This window comes from Leucoraja erinacea, chromosome 26 (genome assembly GCF_028641065.1).
Source record: "Leucoraja erinacea ecotype New England chromosome 26, Leri_hhj_1, whole genome shotgun sequence".
Taxonomy (NCBI): domain Eukaryota; kingdom Metazoa; phylum Chordata; class Chondrichthyes; order Rajiformes; family Rajidae; genus Leucoraja; species Leucoraja erinaceus.
The window spans coordinates 5,683,518-5,689,944 of NC_073402.1; the positions used below are offsets into that span (position 1 = coordinate 5,683,518).

A 6,427-nucleotide genomic window follows, 5' to 3' on the forward strand; every position below is an offset into this window, starting at 1 on the left:
TAGTAATTTAGCACTGCGCTCTGGTTGTGGTAGAATGATTCAGTTGCCTGAATTTGCCGCAGTATGTTAGATTTCTATTGGACCTGGATCTCATCGTACTTATGCAGATAATAATAAACTTGAACTTCTGTTCACAAGGTTTGTCAATTGAAGGGTTTCTTGGCATAAAACAATGTTTTCAAATTGGGTTCTCGAGAGAGAGAACAACGTACTGATGGAAACTGCAGATTATTTGCCCCATTGGGTCTCTGCATCCCACATCGAACAATCCCAACAGTCCCATTCTCCCTATTTATTTTTTTTTAATTGATTTTATTAGAAGCAATTGTACAGGGATAAGGCGATCGACATAACAGTTATACAATTATTGTACAGCTTCATTTCTACCATTAAAACCATATTAAAAAAAAAGAGAAAAAAGGAAATAAAAAGAGAAAAAAGAAGAGAATTAAGAGAAAATAAGAGAAAGCAAGAAAAAGACCCCTAAGCTACCAAAGAAATGCAAAAGAAAAGAAAAGAAATAAGAAGAAGAGAAAACAAGTAGATATACCTTCCCTTCCCCCCCCCCCCTCCCTCACCCATCCCTGGCATCGGGTTTACATTTGTGTTTAACCATTCTGTTGTTGCAGAAATGCAGTAAAAGGCAACCATGTCTTAAGAAATTGATCTGCTTTTTTCTTCTTCTACAATAGCCCTGAAACTTATTTTCTCTCACACACTCTTTAATTCTCCGATTATTTTGCTGTATTAAAGGGATAGATTATAGTGGTTAATTAACCTACATGTGCATCTATGTGCTGGGCAGTGGGCAGGTGTTATAGACCTGCACGGGAATGTAGACGCTCCAGCCCCTATGAGTCTCGGCAGATGGGGCTCGTCAGCCTGGGAAGGCAGTCCATCTAGGAGAGGGAAAAGGTACACAAAAAAGCTGGAGAAACTCAGCAGGTGCAGCAGCATCTATGGGAGCGAAGGAAATACGCAACGTTTCGGGCCGAAACCCTTCTTCAGACTGATCGGGGCGGGGGTGGGCGGGGACAAGAAAGGAAGGAGAGGGATTTCCCTCACCATCTAGGAGAGGGAAAACTGATTTAAAACCTCCACCGCCTTGTGGCCATATCCAGTCATGGGAAAGGCTCCTGGAGCAAACCTCAAGAAAACCCGGAGTCGGAGCCCCTAAGGCAGTTCGTTGTTGTCTATAACCTCACTCTGGCAGCTCCTGCGACGGTGCTGGTGCCAAACTGTAACGGCCTTGCTGTTCCTTTGGATCGATCAGCGACGTGAGGAGGGGGAACGTGCTGCATGGGCAACAGCCTGTCCTCCATATGACATCGCCCAGGCTTGCATCCGATCTGACCAGGATGCATCACCCATGGTCAGTCATGACCGAGAGGGGCCTACTACTACTGTGCATCTATGTGATATGTGATAATACAAGAGGATCTAGTGGAAACCATATGACCACAGGAAAAACATTGAATCTGTACTCTCTATATATACCTATATGGGGTTTTTTCTGAATGATTTTTACTAGTTTAGTGCAGTATTGTGTTATAAACTTTTGCAGAGTTTGAACGAGAACTGAACTCCATTTCCAGAGATTAGACCTTAGAAAATATCAAAGAAACACAGCGAGGGGTTGCCGTATGAGGATAAAATGTAGAACAATAGCTGGGACTGCTCAGTTTTATGTTTTGTTACTTCTATTACTGATTGATATCTTCAAATAAAGATGTGATATGTTTTTAGTGTTCATGCACGCAAACAAAAGCTTTTCACTGTACCTCGGTACACATGACAGTAAATTTAACTAAATCAGTAGCAGGGAGACATTTATGTCTGGATCGTACTCTGAGTACAGTTAGTGTTTACTTGTTAACTGTTCATCAGGCATTCTGTGCACCAACTGGTAACTTGAAAGACTTCAAAAGAACTTGCCAGCTGTACAAACCTACATGAACATATGTACATTTGGGGCATATCTATGTTTTGTTATCACTTTCCTCAAGACTCTTTCACTATACCTGGCGTAGTGCAGTCAGAAACTCATTTGTATTGGTACTGGTTCATTGTTGTCACGTGTGTATCGAAAAACTTTGTATGCTAAGGGGAGATGCTTTAAGGATAAGGGGGAAGTCTTTTAGGACCGAGATGAGAAAAACATTTTTCACACAGAGTGGTGAATCTGTGGAATTCTCTACCACAGAAGGTAGTTGAGGCCAGTTCATTGGCTATATTTAAGAGGGAGTTAGATGTGGCCCTATTGGCTAAAGGGATCAGGGCGTATGGAGAGAAGGCAGGTACAGGATACTGGGGTGGATAATCAGCCATGATCATATTGAATGGCGGTGCAGGCTCGAAGGGCCGAATGGCCTACTCCTGCACCTATTTTCTATGTTTCTATCTAATCAAATAATACTGCGTATGAGCACAATTAAACTAGCACAACTGGTAGTGCTGGCAGAAAAATACCAGAGTGTAGAATAAGTGTTACAACATTATGGCAGTACAGTTACAGAGAAAGTGCAGGTAAACATTCAGTGCAAGGGACAAAATAAGGTAGGTTGGAAGATCAGGGTCACACCCTTTAGGAACTGTATAATAACATTGGGGAAGAAACTGTTCCTGAATCAATGTTTTCAAACTTTTGCATTTTCTGCCCGATGGGAGAGGGGAGAAGTGGGAATGACTGGGATGTAAAAGGCCCTTGATCATGTTGCCTTCTTTTTCTAAGGCAGCGTAAAGTTAAGATGGAATCGATGAGGGGCTCCTGGTTTGTGTGATGAACTGGGCTCCATCCACAAAATGATGAAATTTCTTGCTGTTTTGTTGCAAAAGCAAGCAGTAATGCGGCCTCTGACAGAATGATTTCTGTGGTACATCCCTGTTTATAGGTTTCATTGCTTTCTTTGGATCTGCATATTTATGGGTATGGATTTTAGAAACATAGACAAATAGGTGCTGGAGTAGGCCATTCGGCCCTTCAAGACAGCACTGCCATTCAATATGATCATGGCTGATCATCTAAAATCAGTACCCTTCCTACTTTTTCCCCATATCCCTTGATTTATTTAACCCTAAGAGCTAAATCTAACTCTCTCTTGAAAACATCCAATGAATTGGCCTCTACTGCCTTCTGTGGCAGAGAATTCCACAGATTCACAACTCTCTGGGTGAAGAAGTTTTTCCTCATCTAAGTCCTAAATGGCCTACCATTTGAGAACGCAGAACCAAGGAACTGCAAGTGCTGTTTTACAAACAAATTACACAAATGCTGGAGTAACTTAGTGCGTCAGGCAGCATTTCTGAGGAAAAGGTGACGTTTCGGGTTGGGGCCTTTCTTTAGAATGGAGAACGTGGCTAGGTGATGTTTCAGGTTGGGTCAGTGTTGCATTACCAGCTCTCTCCCCACCCTCACCACAATCAATCTAAAGAAGTGTCCAGACCCCAAACGGCACCTATCCATGTTCTCTAGAGAGGCTGCCTGACACGTTGAGTTACTCAAGCACTTTGTATTTATTTTGGTTTATGAGAACACCTGACTTAGAATCAGTTATGACTTTTACCGCCGCAAACTATTTATTATCACTTTTCCCTGCTGTAACATATCATCTCGCAGGAGCAACAAACAATTTATTGCACAGTACAAAGGCAAGGCAACCAAGATGATGCAGCCTTCTGGAAGAATAATGGCCAATATTCAGCATTGCAATTATGCCATCTTCCCCTTGGTGTTTTAATGTAATGAGTACCTGTGAAACTGAAATGAATGCTTCAAATGATTCAGTTTTACAATTATTTCTGACTGGAGCTTCAGTTTGTCTTTTCTCTTTAAAAAAAAATGTATCCATGCCATGGGTCAAAAATCTCCCTGGATGCCCAGCACTTTAGAGCAGATAATAACACATCTCTAATTGGCAGTCTCCACACAAGGCTGACAGCAATGGTTTAAGAAACAGTGGAGGTACTGCTTTAAGAATGAACGTTAAGCCATGATGTTGTGGCAGAACAAGCACTGTTTAATTTCAGTTGAATCTGAGCTATCTAATCAAGAAGTACTTGCCATTGACTCTGACTGCAGTGGAGGGAGGGGTAAATTCTATTTCCCATATCTCCATCACCATAGATATTTAATAAGGAGTAAAATGTATATTTTGAATTTAAAAGCTGCACTTTCTTCTGCAACGTTTTCTTCACTTTTCTGCTGCAATTATATTAAATGTGCATTCAGCCATGTAGACAAACGGAACTGAAGATGCAGGAATCTTGAGCAAAACAAAGAGCTGGAGGCACTCAGTGGATCAGGGAAGGGAAATAGACAGACAACATTAAATGTCAAGACCCCTCTTCATACTGGTTCAATCTGCAGTTCCCAATGTGGAGACCTGAAATGTTGTCCGTCCATACCCTCCACAGATGCTGCCTGACACAAATGTGAGAAGCAAAGGCTGGTAGGAGGGTGAACCGGGGTAATGCCTCCAGCACCTTCAAGGCAGGCTGCAGGATGTGCCCATGAGACTCAAAGATGGCTGGGCAAGGAGATGGCCGGGCGAGGAGATGGCCGGGCGAGGAGAGGGCTGTCGGTTCGCAGGAACTCCTCCACTACAAATAAGCACCATTGAACCTGCTGAGTTCCTCCAGCACTTTGTGTTGTCATTAAGCCCTATAATTGTGCCATTGCAGTAGAATATTCTCACATCACTATCAGAAGGTTGTGGATGCCATTCTTACTGCAGAGACCTGAGATCATAGCCTAAGCTAAAGACCTCAGCGTTGTACTGGCCGAATACTGCACTGATTGAGTTGCTATTGTTTTTATGTCATATTGAATGAGGCCCCTTCTTCTTTCTCAGGCAAATTTTAAAAAAAACATTTTTTAAGAGCAAGGTATCTTCTGGCAAATACTGTACATTTCACTCAACCAACATCACCTGAGAATAAGGGTTGCTGGACACCAACTGTACAGTGAGGTACAGTGGGCAGCTGATAAGAGCTTCCGCCTCAGAGCGCCAGAGACCCGGTTTCCATCCTGACCTCAGGTGTTGTCACATGCAGGTTGCATGTTCTCCCTGTCACTGCGTGGGTGCTCTTGTTTCCTCCAACAACCCAGACGTGCGGGTTTTTAGGTTATTTGGCCTCTGTAAGTTGCCCCTTGATGTGTAGGGAGTGGACGAGAATGTGGAATAATGTGGAACTAGTATGAACGGTTGACGGGTGTAGACTCGAAGGGCCAAAGGGCCTGTTTCCATGCTGTTCCTTCAATCAATCATTCAACTGAATGGTGCTTGTGGGATCTTAGTGTATGTAGGTTAGCTATTCATACATTACAACAGAGACTCCATTGCAATAAGTATTTTCTGGTTTGAGTTGCTTTAGCAGATTCTGACATTGTGAAAAACACTGCATAAATGCATATGATAACTTGGGTCTGGCAATTTGCCGCTGATGTATTGCAATGTGTTTTATAGTACAATAGCGCCATCTGCTGCTTATCCTTGTTAAAGCATTGGACCAAGCAAATATCTAAAACCATCAAAAAATTGTTTTTTTTTGCGAGATGTGTGAATATAAACAATTTTCATGTAATAAAACACAAAAGAAAATACACATCTAAATAGAAAGAACAAAGGAGAACATTTTCTTGCTATTCCAAAGGCATGCAGGTAGGTTAATTGGCTTCTGTAAATTAGCCCGTGTGCAGGATAGAACTACAGAATAGGTAATCATTGGTCGCCGTGGGCCGAAGGGCCTGTTTCCACGTCGTATCTCTAAATGTGACTAAGTCTAGACAGCTTGATTCATCCTTAGCTGATTAAATGTGACATTAAATTTGCTGGTCCCTTCTACCCACCAATGCTACTCAACCACTTGCTGTAACTAGTACAGACCCTCTGCCCTCATTCATGTCTGTCCAAGACTCTGCCCGTTGAAACTTCCTATGGCCAAGGATTAGAAATCAGAGAATGAAGGGATTTGCAAAAGCAGCACAGGAAGAAAACAAGCCATTAGGATCTGGAATGTAGCAAGGAGGCATTGGAGGCTGATTCAATCATGGCAGTCGAAAGAGAAGTGGAGTTGGTGTTGGAAATGAGAGGTTACCAGCGATCACAGCTGGTAGAGCTGCTGCCTTACAGCGTCAGAGACCCGGGTTCGATCCTGACCTCGCATGCTGTCTGTGTGGAGGTTGCACATTCTCTCTGTGACCCCGTGGGTTCCCTCCCACATCCCAAAGACGTGTAGGTTTGTAAATAAATGGGCCTCTGTGAATTGCCCCTAGTGTGTATGGAGTGGATGTAGAAGTGGGATAACATAGAAGGAGTATGAACGGGTGAAGTTGTTTCCACGCTGTACCTTTCAATCAGTCAATACTCCTTTCTGCAGCCAGTTCCACATTGCTGTCTGGTGCATCACAGCAAACTGAGGTGTGAAT

General features: G+C 42.9%; 1 protein-coding gene across 1 annotated transcript in view; it reads left to right on the forward strand.

Moving 5' to 3' along the window:
• Positions 1-6,427, forward strand: part of cdca8 (cell division cycle associated 8) — a 141,138-nt gene that overhangs the window by 61,835 nt on the left and 72,876 nt on the right. The gene's annotated exons all lie outside the window — the stretch shown is intronic.